The sequence below is a fragment of the Neopsephotus bourkii genome, unplaced genomic scaffold, assembly GCF_033783945.1.
Source record: "Neopsephotus bourkii isolate Nb327-2 ecotype Australia unplaced genomic scaffold, CSIRO-AGI_Nbou_v1 NB_874, whole genome shotgun sequence".
Taxonomy (NCBI): domain Eukaryota; kingdom Metazoa; phylum Chordata; class Aves; order Psittaciformes; family Psittacidae; genus Neopsephotus; species Neopsephotus bourkii.
The window spans coordinates 276921-294130 of record NW_026901368.1 but is presented as its reverse complement, the minus strand read 5'-3'; positions in this window follow the sequence as shown (position 1 = coordinate 294130).

Below are 17210 nucleotides of genomic sequence, written 5' to 3'. Positions count from 1 at the left end.
TATTCAGCCTGGAAAAGAGAAGGCTGCATGGAGACCTCAGAGCAGTCTTCCAGTATCTGAAGGGGACCTATAGGGATGCTGGGGAGGAACTCTTCATTAGGGACTGTAGTGACAGGACAAGGGGTAACGGGTTCAAGCTTAAACACGGGAAATTTAGACTGGATATAAGGAGGAAATTCTTTCCTGTTAGGGCAGTGAGGCACTGGAATGGGTTGCCCAGGGAGATTGTGAGTGCTCCATCCCTGGCAATGCTCAAGGCCAGGTTGTACGAGGCCTTGGGTTGCATGGTTTAGTGTGAGGTGTCCGTGCCTGTGGCAGGGGGTTTGGAGCTAGATGATCTTAAGGTCCTTTCCAACTATTCTATGATTCTATGTCTGCACAGGCTCCCAAGGTCTGCAGTTAGGAAAGGAGGGAGCTGACCTTGAACCCAACAGTGCATGTCACCTTAATGGGTGCTAACTCATCCACCTTTCTGTCTGGCTCATCGAGATACTTGTTTTCATGATGGAGCTGACATGTTCACCATGAATACTCCATGCACTCAAGTCCCTCAGTTGACATTATCCTACATGCAGTAATGTCTCTCCTGGGGAAATCAATCTAAACTCCTTTCTTTTGTAGCAGAGGAAATACAAGGTAGACTGTGAACAGTGCTACTGCTGATTTCTGAGGCTGAGTAAAAAAAAAAGCCAAACCTATCTTTTTATGAACAGCAAAAAGATCTGAATGAAAAATATTTGGGATGAACTGCTGACAATATTTTCCAGTGAAGTGGTAGGTTTTCAGATGTTTGACAGTATTTCTGCATGACTGACACTCCAGAGTTCACTTGTAAAAATATAGCATCCCCTGTCTTATTTGGCAAATAGCTACATAATATTTTGTGGAGTTAATTTTTAAAACAAATATTCATACCTTTCAGAGTTGAGTATAAGTTTTCCTCTACTTATCATCTTCCAAAGATGATCTCTACTATCTCTTCCAAAGACAATTTATTTCTTAAATAAGTAGCTTAGAAGACACTGGGAAATAAAGTTATGAAATCAGTGTAAAGGGGATATTTAAGAAGCTGCTAAATTCTGATCTTTTTACTTAGGGTGTTTTGCTGCACCAATGTCTTCTTAAATGTTTAAGTGCAAAATTTGATGCTGTACGGGAGGCACAATCAGCCCAAGGCACAGTAACATGCCTGCAGAGCTACAGGCAGAGCTGGAAACTCTTTTGGGATCAGATGAAAACTTGTTCCTAGGGGAGATGCTGGACAGGCCCTCAGATTAGGATTCAGTGAGGTCATGTTCTGCCCCGAGGATGTACCTTTCCAAACTGTGACGGAATGAGGACATATTTTAATGTCTGAACTGACATCTCCCACCTAGGACCATATATGTCCCAAAGAGGCAAACCTACAATGTCTGGCTTTCGTTCTTCTGTCAAAAGCTGCACTCGGGTGAGAGTACACACTTTATGACCAGTGTAAACCAACAGATTTCCTGGTGCTATTTCAGCATGCTGTTGCTGAGCAACAGGGATATTTTGGCAGTACCGTAAAGAAACCTTATGCACAGAACAGAGTAACAACAAAAGATAAAAGCTGTGCCTCAGCCATTAAATTTTTCACATCTTTCAGAATTAATTCCTTACTTTACACTATCCAAGAAATCACTCTTCCCTTCACCCTGTGCAAGATAAGAGTTATTTTGTAATTTGACATGTACATCAGTCAGAATATGCTTTTTTCCCCATTATTGTTCATAATGCAGTCTTTGCTAACAGATCTGATTTATCTTATTATTGAAACGGCTCTCTTTCTTTTTCTTTATATCGAATAAATGCTATTTGAGTCACAATGGTTTTGTCCAAGCACTCTGTTTGAAACTTCTGTTCTGACACACAGGTAATACCAGTCTCTTAAGAAATATTTATGCTGGCAGGACTTTGGGGGCTATTTCCTTGACTATTTCCCCCAGCTTCCCCCCTCCCCCTCATGCCAACATAACACAGCAAAAGAGATAGCACACTGTCTAATATCACTAAAAATTAAATAAAGAGAAAACAATTTTGAGACAATCACTTGAAAACATTGCTTGGAATCAGATTTTAACCAAAAGTCTGATGCAAGTGAACTGCCTCACTGTCATTTCCCAAGCTATTCTCATGGCTTCTGTCTGATGTGCATAACTCTCCCCAACACTCCCAGTTCCATGTCAAGCAACTGCCCCAGTCTCCACCATTTGACACCAGTGTTCCTGCTGCGCCACAGTACTTTCTACTGTGATTCAGCTCCCCAGTAGCCCTGACTACAGTCACACACCTCATAGTCCTGCATAAGGTTTGCTATTGGAGCCAAGGGGTGGGAAGGACAAGAAATCACAGGATGCTGAGCCACGATCAGCAGATTTTTGTCAGCAGAGCCCACTCCTCTCCCTTCCCAAAGCAGTGCTGTTTCTTCATGGAGCCCAGCGTATCCTGGCAATACCTACAGCAACAACAAAACAAGGGCTACTGCCCTCTTTTCCCCTTCCCCCTGTAAACCAGTGTCTGGGCAAGTGCACAAGAGGCCAATATCCATCCATGCATCAAAGTCATTGCATCCTCATGATGCTAAGTGAGAGGAGAAAACATTCAGCCCAGATTATTTGAGGACCAGACCTGAGAGCTGGCTGCAAAAGCAGGATGAAAAACAAGAGGTATGAGTGCAGCACACTACCTGTTTAGATGTTCAAATCTGGAGACATTCAACAATACAGTCTCCTTTATCTAATCCTCGAGGATTGTTGTGGGTTTTGTTTGGTTTTACCATGTTGTAAATGAAATACAATCAGTATAAAGAATGTTCATGTTGATAATAATCTAATCTTTTTAATCTTGCCATTTAGTGTAAAGGGTAGAATTGACACAGAATTTGGCCATTGCTAGGAATAATTCACCTACTAAGGAATGTGCCAGCCATGAGGAAGCAGGTCTGTTCAGTCAAAAGAAATACTTGATTATTTCCCTCAGAGTCTAAGCACTGCAAAAAACACTATGCCAACTGAATTGCTAGACACAAATGAGCACCTTTCCGATGGTTTCTCTTTGTCTTGCCACAGAAACCTGCCTTCAGGTAAGGCTTTTTTTGGTACCAGCTGTTCATCTTACTCAAGATTTTGAATGAGATGGGGAAACAGTATAACTCTCAAAGCAAATCCAATGACTTAAGAGCCTGACTCAGCTTATTCTCAAAGGCACAGGTAGGCCAAGGTAATTAGTTTCCCATGTGTTGAAATGGAAAGTGTTTAAACAGGAGTTGGAAGCCTTAATGTTTTATAGTTATGGGCCAGAAGACTTGGGCTTAGATCCTCAAAAGCTAATCCATGCTGGTAAATGAAAAGTAGAATGTTCCATCTCACAGACATTCATCCCCCACTCAACTGAGCATCCATGCCATGGCACAGTCCCAGCCTTTGTCAACCAGCATCTCCCAAACAGTGCCTAGACATAGCTCAACACACAGAGTGGACCTCTTTTGAACTCTCAGTACTTTCTACAGTAGCTAGTATTCAAAGACTTTTCACTTGCAAAGGGGCTCTGAAGGTTAAATTACTTACCTTAGAATCATATAATCACGGACTGGTTGGGTTGGAAGGGACCTTAAAGCTCATCAAGTCCCAGAGCCCTGCCATGGACAGGGACACCTTCCACTAGAGCAGGTTGCTCCAAGACCCATCCAACCTGGCCTTGAACACTGTAGAGAATGCAACAACCACAGCTTCTCTGGACAACCTGTGCCAGCACCTCAGCACCCTCACAGGGTACAACTTCTGCTTAAGAGTTCATCTCAATCTCCCCTCTGGCAGGTTAAAGCCATTCCCCCTTCTCCTGTCCCTACAGGCCCTTGTCCAAAGTAAAATAGCTTTGTTTCATAGCATTCCTGCACTTCCCCTCAGGGAGAGCCTTTCATGCCAGGCTGTTTGCAGGTTCAAGCTCCTGGTCCTGTACAACTCTGATGCTGTGAGGCTGCTGCCCACCCTGTCTCCAACATCACAGCTGAAGGTGTCCCTTGCACATGCAAAGGGCAAACCACAGGAGACAGAGGCATTAAAGTCCTGCCCTTTGCCTGACTCAGAATTACTCCCCTGGGGCAGAAAGAGGAGCAGGAATAAGGAGAAAGAAGGAACATGAGTAATTGTGCAACCCGATGAGTCTGGGCGTTGCCCAAGCGTATTGCTAAAGAAAGATGACAGTGAGAACCAGAACAAGGGAGGCTGAAAGGGCAAACATGTGACAGAGAAGCTCATGTTGCTTCATGTGCCATGGCAAGAGCCTCAGATATCAGAGCAACAGGATACATTCTGAGGCTGGATGAAATCCTGCCCCCAATGCCAGTATTTCAAACTGTGCCAGGGAGCGATGCAGCTTGAAAGCTGGCCCTAGATATTCAACCACCATGAGAAGGGTTTCTCATAACAAATTCAAATGCTTAGAAGCAAGCAACAAAACAAATCCTTCAATCAAACACAAGTGCCTGTGTGGGAAAATATAGCTCAGTTGCAGCTGTAACATGTGGGCAATTGATTCCACTTTTAGGCCCAGTGAGGTGAATGAGACTTTTTTTTTTTAGTAAATAAAACCCCATGTGCACATGATTGCAAAATTGGGGGTTCAAATGCAAACACTTTCTAGGGGAATCTGCATTATCTTTTCTTATGCCTCCCATGAAAAATGGATGGGAACTGTGGGTTTGGAAAACAGGCAAAATGAAAATCCCCTCACTTGGATTTGAACTCTTGGATCAGTCGTCAGTTTAATCAGATAAGGCTGAGATTAGTGGGAGGTTAAAGATCAGATTTGGTAATTACTGTCATTAAAGAAATAATACTAGGAAAAGTGTGCACCTGGCATGGTGCACTGGGGAGGAAATTTTTTTCAAAAGGAATTTTCCATCAAAGAGTCCTGGTGCCTCAGCAATGAAGCAGCAATAAAACATGCTGCAGTATACTGTTTTGCTGGGGGAGTATGTGATATGCTATAAGAAACTCAGCCATTCTGGACTACATTGCTGCACAAAGGATTTGCTATAGGTGAAAACACTATTCACAGCACTATCTTGCACTGACTGTGCTTTCATACTACATAGACATGCCACTGGTGTGGTTATCAACTATACAGAAAACCTTTGGATGGTGTCCTAGCAATAGATATTTTTACTATAATTTTTAAACAAAGTAAATGAAGGGAATTAAGTGTTGCATCTGTTTGAACTTTATTTTCTTTTAAAGATGCTATTCTAATAACCTCACACTACCTTCCCTTTCCATATTCACTGCTTATGAGACACAGAAAGAGTAGGCTACTTAAAAAGAGAACAAAACTTGAAAACTGCTTCTAACAAATAGAAAGGAAAGTTACAAACTGATGTGGGTAGAAGTAACCTCCCTGGTCCCTTCCTGCATTGTCATTGCAAGCTGTGCTGGAATTCACCCTCATGCTCAAGGTGGGACACTCTGACCTCCTCCAGGTTACATTCTGCATGTGTATTGCAGGTTGTAATGTCAGAAAGACCTTACACATGCCAGTCAAATGTGCAGGGCAAGACAACATGTATGTCTAGAAAAAATAAACAGAGAAGGGCAGATAGATCCCTGGATTTCAGGAGAAGTGGTGCAGAACACAAGTGAGCTACAAATTCAACACCTTATCACGAAAGATTTGTGCATAAGGATCTAGGACTTATACTGAAAGAAATCAGGATGGGAGAGACATGCCTTTGTACTGAACACCCTGCATAAGAATCCGACATATGTGTCTCTGACTTCACATGTACTGGGCAAAGCCACCACATTTCTATCTCAAACTCTTTTTCAACTTGCCTTGCCTGTCTTCACCCTGTAGATCTTGTTGTGATCAAGCAGACAGTGATAGTCTCCTGCTGTGTCCTCTGTGATAACAGTGGCTGGTACTCACCCAACACTGCCCCAGTAAAGCCCAGGTATGCCCCATTTGACTTCTGAGACTCTTGTTGAAATGCCAGACTTTGGATTCTGGTAGCTACAAACACTTCATACAGTTCATAGAGAAAAAGAGAGAGAATAAAGGTACAGAGAGAAGCACTTCTGTAATTCCATCACAACCCTTTTCGAAACAGCTCAATAAGTAGGAGCAGCTCATCTTTCTCTGCTGACTACAGAAGGGGCTGAGGGCAACCAGATGTCCACTTTAATGACAAATCTAGGCTACAAGTGCAGATCCATGAAGGGTCAAGGCCCCCAGTGAAACAGCTCCCAAGAGGCACTGCATAGCTCTGTACTTGGCAACAGCTAGGTTAAGCCTAAACCGTCAAGATTTGATGCTCAAAACCACGGCCTAGCTGTGCTTTACCTACAAAGTATTCAGAGGAACACAGAGAAAGAGAACTGAATTTAGGTGTCAACATGTTGGCATCTACATGTGTATTAGGTGTCAAAGTCCTGCTCTAGTCAATGGACTCCAAGGAGTCCACAAAGCTGGCCAAATTTTAGGGTGTGCTGAATCCCACTATACACCCCGTAGTCAATACTGACTAGAACTACATAAATCCTAACAAAAGCCTGGATAATCACTTATGAGAATACTCCAACAAGCATGTTTATCACCCTGGGAGATGACCATGTTCATATGCACAGCTCTTTGATCTTGGTTGTGTCCAGAATCATCTGCATCCTGAGCCACTCATGCCTGGCCAATAACCCTCTTGTGGCTCCTACCACTTAACTTGGCTGAAGGGTCTAATTCAGAAGGAAGCATGAGCATCTCAGAGCATGCTCACAGACCCACATACACAAGAGGAGAAAGTGGTGTTCCTTTCTCTGTCCTGAACTGGTGTCTGTATTCAGCACCATACCACATAGACATATACTATGCTCATTTACCTTGTTATATGATCTAATTATCTCACATTATGTATTCACTTGAACAGAGACTGAATTCTCCACCCTATTAAAAAGCATGAAACAGCTTAGTGACCCAAGACAACTGTCCTGGGTTTAGCACTAGCAGTCATTTTTTCTCTTTCTTGGTAGCTGGTGCAGTGCTGTGTTTTGACTTTCGGGCTGGGAGCAAAGCTGATAAAAATGATGTTTTGGTTTGGCCAAGGACTTTGGCCTCATGCTCTGCCAGGGAGGAGGGGAAGCCGGGAGGAAGCAGAGATAGGACACCTGACCCAAACTGACCAAAGAGGTATTCCATACCACAGCACGTCATGCCCAGGAGGGAACTGGGAGTTACCCGGAAGGACAGGGGGTCTGCCGGGTCGGACTCGTTGTTTGGCGGGTGGTATTGTACTCTTTTCCCTTGCTATTATCTCTTATCATTGTTGTTAGTGGTGGTAGCAGTGGTGATTTGTGTTGTACATTGGTTACTGGACTGTTCTTATCTCAGCCTGTGGGAGTTGCATTCTTTCAATTCTCCTCCCCATCCCTCTGGGAGCGGGGAAGGGGGGGAGCCCCTGGGGAGCGGGGGGACGGACGTGGGCCTCGATTGCTTCCGGCCTGGCACCACAAGCTGTCTGGCTGGGGTTAAACCACGACAACAGCTCAAAGAATGAGCAAAGGCTCTGAAGGACTTAGGCTATATCTTCCCCAGAGCCTTTCTATTGGGTGGTCCAGGAAAGGTCCTTGCCCACCATAATGCTGGTCATGCCAGTGAATCACAAGTAAAGCACTTGGAGGCTAATAGGTGGACCAGTGAGGATCTCAGCATTTCTGTCCTTCTGGGAGCTGAGCCTTCATATGATAAATAGCTCCACAAACCAGGAAGTTAGATCCTATGGAGGAGAACAGAGCCTATCTAGTTTTGTTTCAGGTTGTGATTCTGAACCCTGGTTTCTCACACAAGGAAAGAGAAAGGGAGGTGGAAAGTTACATCATTTTGGAGAAATAAAGAACATAATTAGTAAGTGGAAAATGCCTATTCTTTAAATAAAAATGGTCTTCATTACTCTTCAGAAAAAACCCAGAATGCAATTACACAATCAAACCATGGCATTTTGGGGGGGTTTATCTTCATAGGAGAAATAAATATAACATTGATTTTTTGTTTTGAGATGCTAGAATATGAGCAGCTCTCTCTGCAAGCAGTCAAGGACCACTTGTCTAAAGACATCTGCCTCTTCACTGCTAGTCTATACAGATGCTGTAGCATCATCTGCCAAGCCCAGTGAATAGGTCACTCCCTCTCATTAGCCAAGATGGTGCTGAACACCTTTGTGCAGGTAAAAAAAAGGTAGATGAGGTTTTGTTAGTGATGACAAACTGGCCACGGACGTAGTAGCTTGTGGTTCATCTATCTCCCCTGACCTGAATTTTGTCTTGTTTGCAGGGCAAAAAAATAAGAAAGCTTCCTGTATCTGGAGTTGCTGTGTGTTTTCCATTACACATTCCCAGCTCATCCCCACCTTCCCACTGCTCTCTGTTGTTTTCCTCTACTCACACGACAGTGAACACCTTTATCAACTAGCAGCATCTGATAGCAAATGCAGGATCCCCAGCCAGCTCCTGCTGCTTGAAATGTCTGGCTTTACTCTCAGCCAGGGGAAGGTGGACCTATGTTCATGCACCCCCTGCATACAAAGAAGCACCTGAAAACAAAGATCCAGAATAACCCCCTTGACACATCTCTCCAATTCACTTCAGCATAACCCAAGACATCACTTACATCCAACTTACACTTAACTGTGTAGATGATTCAACCCTACCTACGCATAGAACTTCTTCAAAATACAGACTCCTCCTCCTGACAAGACAGAACACACTTAATGGCTTAAGTGGGTATGGTGTTGTACGGTTGTATGGTGGTGGCTTAGCAAGAAGATGCACCTCTCTGTGAAACTTTTCTGCCAGGCACTGTGAGCAAGAGTGCTGCGTATAATAAATCTAAGTAAAAGCAATAATTTAGGAAAACTACAAGTCCAAAGTGAATAATAGAATCACAGACAGGTTTGGGTTGGAAAGGACCTTAAAGTTCTTCCAGTTGAAACCCTCTGCCACTGACAGGGACACCTTCCAATAAAGCCTTTCCCCCTTGCCCTGTCCCTACAGGTCCTTGTCCAAAGCCCTTCTCCAGGTTTCTTGTAGTCCCTTTAGGTACTCGGGGCTGCTCTAAGGTCTCCCCTCAAGGAGCCTTCTCTTCTCCAGGATGACCCACCCCAGCTCTCTCAGCCTGGCTTCAGAGCAGAGCTACTCCAGCCCTCACAGCATCTCCGTGGCCTCCTTTGGACACATTCCAACAGCTCCACACCCTTTTTATTTTGGGAGCTCCAAAGCTGATCCCTAAAGGAATACTGAATGTCTGTTCTTTGCCCCAAATAAACCTCTCCTTTTTGGCCACCTGCCTTTTACATTTCCCCATTCTTGTTTTGCTCAGTGTGGTGTTGGTTATGGAAAAGGTCACCAACCCCTCTGGGGAAGTGTTGTAGTTCCTCACACATCACCAAACACTTCTCTTTCAATAACTCTTAAAAACCCTTAACCACAGCACAGACCAGCTGTTACCAGAGCTTGTTCTGGGGCTCCCTGCATCCATGCTGCTGCCACAGCAGTGTCTATCCACAGGCACCCATGAGCAGGACCCTCCCTAGAGTTCACTCAACACTTGTTGCCCTTATTAGCATGTTGGAAAGTACATACCCTTCCTTTCTGATCTATAACACCTAAAGGCACTGGATTTAATCTCTGTGGGGTGTAGAATGATAAAAGACGTGTGACCTGGCAAGAAACTCCAGAGCATCAGAGACTCAGTCATTCCAGGTACAAGAGCAGCATCCCCGGAGGGCTAAGACAGGAACAAAATTGGCAGAGGCATTCAGTGAGGGTTTCATGAGGGCAGATAATGTCCTATTTGATCACCCTTTATCCACATAATACAGACAACATTGTTTCATTACATTAGATCAAATAATGGATTCAGTACCCATGCCACAGTGCCACAGACAGACCAGCCCACTCCATCCAAAATCTAGTGGGGATTTTACATCAGAGATCATGAGATTACGTTTATCCAAATCATGAGTGACACAGCACTGGGACGGATTTGTAATTTTATAATTTTGTTTTACTAAGCCAAAGCTGAAAGCTGATACAAATCAGAGAGAGAAGAACTAGATTGGTTTTTAAAGGGCAAATGCCCACTTACATACCAAACAATGGATGTTGTGAACTGAAATATGTGCTGGGGATTAAGAGCAGAATAAAACAAAGTGGAAAAGGAGATCGATCCTTATCCCAGAGATGTCTGCAGATGTACTGAAGAGAAAGTGGAGGGGTGTCAAGGGAATACGTTACATCAAATGTGCTTGAGAAATGTACTTTCTTAGATTGAGACATGCAGGCTTTCTCCACTGGTTACCCACAAATTTTCATAGAATCATAGAATACTTAGGGTTGGAAAGGACCTTAAGATCACCTAGTTCCAACCCCCTGCCATGGGCAGGGACATCTCACACTAAACCATGTCACCCAAGGCTTCATCCAACCTGGCCTTGAACACTGCCAGGGATGGAGCATTCACAGCTTCCTTGGACAACTCATTCCAGTGCCTCACCACTCTTACAGTAAAGAACTTCTTCCATATATCCAATCTAAGCTTCCTCTGTTTATGTTTTAACCCATTACCCATTGTCCTATCACTTCAGTCCCTAATGAAGAATCCCTCTCCAGCATCCCTATAGGCCCCCTTCAGATACTGGAAGGCTGCTATGAGGTCTCCAAGCAGCCTCTTCTCAAGGCTGAACAGTCCCAACTTTCTCAGCCTGTCTTCATATGGAAGGTGCTCCAGTCCCCTGATCATTCTCGTGGCCCTCCTCTGGACTTGTTCCAACAGTCCTTTTTATGTTGAGGACACCAGAACTGCACACACTACTCCAGGTGAGGTCTCACAAGAGCACAGTAAAGGGGCAGGATCACCTCCTTCAACCTCCTGATCACGCTCCTTTTGATGCAGCTCAAGATACAGTTGGCTTTCTGGACTGCGAGCTCGCATTGCCAGCTCATGTTCAGTTTCTCATCGACCAGCAGCCCCCGCAGGGCTGCTCTGAATCTCTTCTCTGCCCAACCTGTAGCTGTGCCTGGGATTGCTCCGACCCAGGTGTAGGACCTTGCACTTGGCATGGTTAAACTTCATGAGGTTGGCATCTGCCCACCTCACAGGCATGTCAATGTCCCTCTGGATGGCATTCCTTCCCTCCAGTGTATCAACCGAACCACACAGCTTGGTGTCATCAGCAAACTTGCTGAGAGTGCACTCAATCCCACTGTCCACGTCACCAACAAAGATGTTGAACAAGACCCATCCCAACACCGATCCCTGAGGGACACCACTCGTTACTGGTCTCCAGCTGGACCACTGACCAGCTCCACCAGCCATTGACCGCAATTCGTTGTGTGTGATCATCCAGACAGTTCTTTATCCACTGAGTGGTCCACTTACAGACTGGTTTGGGTTGAAGGGACCTTAAAATTCATCCAGTTCCAACCCCTGCCACAATCAGGGACACCTTCCACTAGAGTAGGTTGCTCCAAATCCTGTCCAACCTGGCCTTGAACACTGACAGGGATGGAGCAGCTGCAGCTTCTCTGGGCACCCTGTGCCAGCACCTCAGCACCCTCACAGGGAATAGCTTCTGCCTAATGTCTCCTCTCAGTCTCCCCTCTGGGAGGTTAAAGCCATTCTCTCTTTTCCTGTCCCTACAAGCCCCTGTCCAAGGTCCATCTCCAAGTTTCTTGTAGCCCCCTTAGGCACTAAGAGTCACTCTAAGGTCTCCCCTTAAGGAGCTTTCTCTTCTCCAGGCTGAAAAAGCCCAGTTTCTTGTCACCCAGCATCCCCCAAGTCTTTCTCCTCAGGGATTGTCCATCCAGTCTCCCCTAGCCTCTATGCGTGCTTGGGATTGCTCCAACCCATGTGCAGGACCCTGCACTTGTCCTTTTCCTTTAGTACAAAGATATTAATAATTTTATATTTTGCCTGCAACTAGAATTGCAGAAAAAAAAATCTTTCCCTTGGAAGCTGAAGTGGTCTCTCTCAGCACAAGCCATGTGCTCTCAGGAGCAGCAGGTGCCAAGAAAGAATTACACCAGAAAGATGCCATCTGCATAGCTTCAGCCTAAACTCTGCTGTCATCTTATAGAATGGTCCTTCAGAGCAAGTCAAACCATTCATTAGCTTCTTCCAGCATAGCTGAAAACCACAGCTATATTTCACTGCCTCTTCAGGTGCCAATTCTGCAAGCAATCCAGAATCGAGAAGACCCACATAGACAGGTCACGGAAAACCAGTGCCACCTTTCAAGCTAGAGCAGCACATGGCAGACCAAGGACTTTTGAAGCCTACAGTAGCAAAGGAGGAATGTCAGCAAGAATGCCATGCAGGAAAATTATTCTCCCAGAGGAGGCCACTAACCTGTATGCTGAAGATTTACGTAATAGAGCTAAGGAGATAACAGAGGCCCCATTTGCGACATGACCAATAATCACACCAGCAAGTTCTGCATCTTAGTTTCTTCCATTGTCCCCTCAAAGAACGATGGCTATCTGTGACACTTCCAGAAATCTGTGCTTTTAGATGCAGCCGTGAGCAAGCAATGAAAGAAATGTACCCGTACTGCTCTGACTTCAGCCACGTGGGGCTGTTCATGTGGTCCCCAGATACACATAGCCAGATTTCCCCTGTTGTGGGAAAAGTAAACACATACCCATGCTAGAGGAGATGGCTGCTTAGAGACATGTCACAGAGCCACCCGGGATTTAAGCTCCTCTGGGAACTCATCCAAAAGCATTCAGATGATAACAGAGAATTGTTTATATGCTCAGAGAAAAAGGGCCAAATCTCTGATTATTCAAAATAATCAAGCGTGACAGGCAAAAGAGTGGTTGCACCTCAGAGGACGCACATGTCTGTTCTTCTCTTGCTAAATCATGGCCTAATCTTTCTACAATAAGAGTAATTGTAACAAAGCAACGTCTTTTGCCCACAAGAACTTGGATCTGTTTCACCACCCTGCACTAGATGAAAACCTCTCTGTATGACAATACTGGAACAGGTTGCCCAAACAAGGGGTAGATACCCCAATCTCAGAAACATTAAACATCATAGAATCATAAAATAGTTAGGGTTGGAAAGGACCTTAAGATCATCAAGTTCTTCTTCCTATGGGCAGGGACACCTCACACTAAACCATATCATCCAAGGCTTCGTCCAACCTGGCCTTGAACACTGCCAGGGATGGAGCATTCACAACCTCCCTGGGCAGCCCATTCCACTGCCTCACCATTCTTACAGGGAAGAATTTCCTCCATATATCCAATGTAAACTTCTCCAGTTTAAGTTTTAAACCGTTACCCCTTGTCCTATCACTACAGTCCCTAATGAAGAGTCCACCCCCAGCATCCCTATAGGCCCCCTTCAGGCACTCTAACGCTGCCATGAGATCTCCATGCAGCCTTCTCTTCTCCAGGATGAACAGCCCCAACTTTCTCAACCTGTCTTCATACAGGAAGTGCTCCAGTCCCCTGATCATCCTCGTGGCTCTTCTCTGGACTTGTTCCAACAGTTCCATGTCCTTTTTATGTTGAGGACACCAGAACTGTACACAAATCTCCAAGTGAGGTCTCAGAAGAGCAGAGTAAAGGGGCAGAATCACCTCCTTCGACCTGCTGGTCACGCTCCTTTTGATGCAGCCAGGATACGGTTGGCTTTCTGCGTTGCAAGCACACACTGCTGGCTCATGTTCATTTTCTCATCGACCAGCACCCCCATGTCCTTTTCTGCAGGGCTGCTCTGAATCTCTTCTTTGCCCAACCTGTAGCTGTGCCTGGGATTGCTCTGACTCAGGTGTAGGAGCTTGCACCTGGCATGGTTAAACTTCATGAGGTTGGCATCTGCCCACGTCAAAAGCATGTCAAGGTCCCTCTGGATGGCATTCCTTCCCTCCAGTGTATCAACTGAACCACACAGCTTGGTGTCATCAGTAAACTTGCTGAGGCCGCACTCAATCCCACTGTCCATGTCAATGATGGAGACGTTAAACAAGACCATTCCCGACACTGAGCCCTGAGGGACACCACTTGTTACTGGTCTCCAGCTGGACATTGAGCCATTGATCACAACTCTTTGTACACGGCCATCCACAGATCAGATTGGATGGGGTTGGGAGCAACTTGATCTAGTGGAAAGTGCCCCTGCTCATGGCAGGGGTGTTGCAGTAGGTGACCTTTAAAGGTCCTTCCAACCCAAACCATTCTGTGATTCTATGACAAAGTCACCTGCAGTCTTCTTGTGGATGGCCTTAGTCACCCAGCTCCCTAAGAGAAAGATAAACCTCCTTTTTCTTCTTGTAGCTGGAAATTACAACATGAGCAATCAAGGGTCACATATATTTAACTGTTTAGGTACTTAAGACATATTACAACAAGGCACAGTGATTTTCAAACACACCAAGGTAAGATCAACAAATTGTGGAAACCCAAAGAAGAGTTTTTCTTCAGGGCCTGCACAGCCTCTCCAGTTAGTTTGGCTACAGTCTCTTAGACATGAGAGTCTGAGATCTGTGAGAAACCTGCATGCCCTGAATGCCAAGAAGTGCCATTAACTGCTCCTTCCATCCATCATGTCTATTCCTAACCATCATAGAATCATAGAATACTTAAGAGTTGGAAAGGACCTTAAGATCATCAAGTTCCAACCCCCCTGCCATGGGCAGGGACACCTCACACTAAACCTTGTTACCCAAGCCTCTGTCCAACCTGGCCTTGAACACTGGGGATGGAGCATTCACGATCCGCTCAGCACCTGCTTTACCTGATTCCCAGCTTTTGAATGCCAGCATTTTTTTTACCCTGTTTGTTTTATTTACGCATAACGAGATTTTGTCTTGCTGATGTTCTGACTCCACCCTACTCTGCTTTACAGCAATCTTTTTGCAAAATAGGACATGATCAAAGGTCACAACCCATAAAAAGGGTTCAAGATTGGAGAGTAGAGAAATTACGATATAGAAATGTCCACCTCACAGCCATCATTCTCTCCCAGGCTCTGCTGTTCTCTGACACCTTATCTTGCACTTGGGCATAACCTTTGCCCATTCCTAGCTGCCTCTTTTCCTCACCCCACTTTCCCACCATGCTTCCTCAGCTTCCCTCACTTTGCCCTCTTCATGTCAAGCAGCTTGCCTTCTCTGGTGCAACTTCACTCGCTAATCTTGCCTGGATGGGAACACTGAGCTTTCATCAAGGCCCTGACAGCCACTTGCACACAGGGTTGTGGGCACTGTGTAGTAACTGATGTAAATTGATCTGTTTGCATCAACCTGGTGTGTGGTGAAAATTGATAAGAAAAATGCACTTCTCCACATTCACGTTATCAGCCTCCGATCTTAATCTCAAGAGTCAATGTCATAATCCATCATTCTGATGAGTGTGAGCTCCCCTAGGCAGGGAGCTTATCTCTTGGTATCTCAAGGGCCACGTGAGGTTATGGAAATCATGCAATTAAGTAAAGGTTACATTGGTCTGAAAGTGTCAACACTGGCTCCCTCAGAACACTTCTATGTTATCAGAGACCAGAGGAAGCAAAAGTAAATGCTTTTACATGGTACAACTCACATGTGTCTTCCTGAAACTTCTATCACGTGAACCTTGCAACCCAGCAGATCCCAGTACCAACAAGACAGAAAATACCAGCCTTGGGCAGTCACCAACACAGATGCACACAAGTAGGGTTTGGAGGCAGGAACATGCTGAAGAAGTGCTGAAAACAGTTTGCGATTCACTGTTAGTTGCCAGGGCAGCCACAGCTTCTCTGGACAACCTATGCCAGTGCCTCACCACCTCACAGGGAACAGCTTCTGCCTAAGAGATCATCTCAGTCTCCCCTCTGGCAGGTTAAAGCCATTCCCCTTGTCCTGTCCCTACAGGCCCTTGTCCAAAGCCCCTCTCCAGGTTTCTCGCAGCTTCTTTAGGCACTGGAAGCTGCTATAAAGTCTCCCCAGAGCCTTCTGACCTCCAGGCTGAATTACTAACGCTTATATACCAGGTCAGACTAGATGGCTCAATGCTTTTGTAAAACCCACCCTTGAAAGCTATCACTTTCAAACACAATGGGTAACATTTATGTATGGATATTTATTTAGTTCCAAGCGGGGTGGAAAACCTGTAGCTGTCACCTTCAGGTGGGTGAGCTGAAGTGCAGCCAAAGTACATGTGGAGCTGTACAGCAGCAGATAATGCCAAGAGGAGAAATCCAGCCAAAGTTTGCCAGTGAGCAAGGGAAAACAAGTGAATAATCCAGGTCTTCATCACATTTCAGATGGTGACAGCCTGGGACTGAGGTCAAAAATAAAAATAAAACCCCCCAAAAAACCAAACCAACAACAACATAATTACAGTTACTTTTTATTTTCACAACACATAAAAGCACCAGAACCTGGAGTGTCTCAGGGGGCAGATCTGTGATTGTTGCTTCTGTACAAGCACAGAGAGATGGTATTAGTAAAGTATCATAACAATTTTCATTACCCACAGCTCTTAAAAAAAGATTTGCCAGGCAGAAAAACAGTATTTGAAAAGTATGGAAGGTGCTCTGGTTTTGGTGTTGGACCAGAATCAGCCTTCTTTACTGAAATCCTAGGTACTATTTAAGCCCAGAACTGGAAAAAAAAAGTGACAGATAACAGTCTGTGGATCATACAGCCATAGCTGGTTTTGTATACAAATTTTTTTCTTTTTTTTTTTTTGGCCATATTTTGCAGTATTTTTGTGATTATATTTTGCATAATTATAAAATATATTTGCAAACATTTTCAGCTATGTATTTTCAACTCCACATATAAAACATTAAAACGTTTCATTGCAAAGAGCTATCTCATGGTCCAAAAAGAAAGCCCAGTGATAGAGGTTTCATACTTCTGCACTGATTTATCAGATATTTGTCTAAAGTATGCTGGAGTCAAGTATTAGAAATGGAGAGATTCACACTAAGTGTGAACTGCAATTATTCTTGACATTAATCGTTTCTGCTTCACTGTAACAACATGGATTTATCATGGATTTTGCTTTAATCTTTTACTTCAATCCGCTGAGTCCCACTGTGCCATAAGTGGTGAAATGACTGAAGACAGCTGCAACACCAAAAAGTTTACATCATAAACAGGTAAAAGTCACAGAGTAGACGGAGGAAAATTGAGAAGGTAAACATAAAGTTACTTA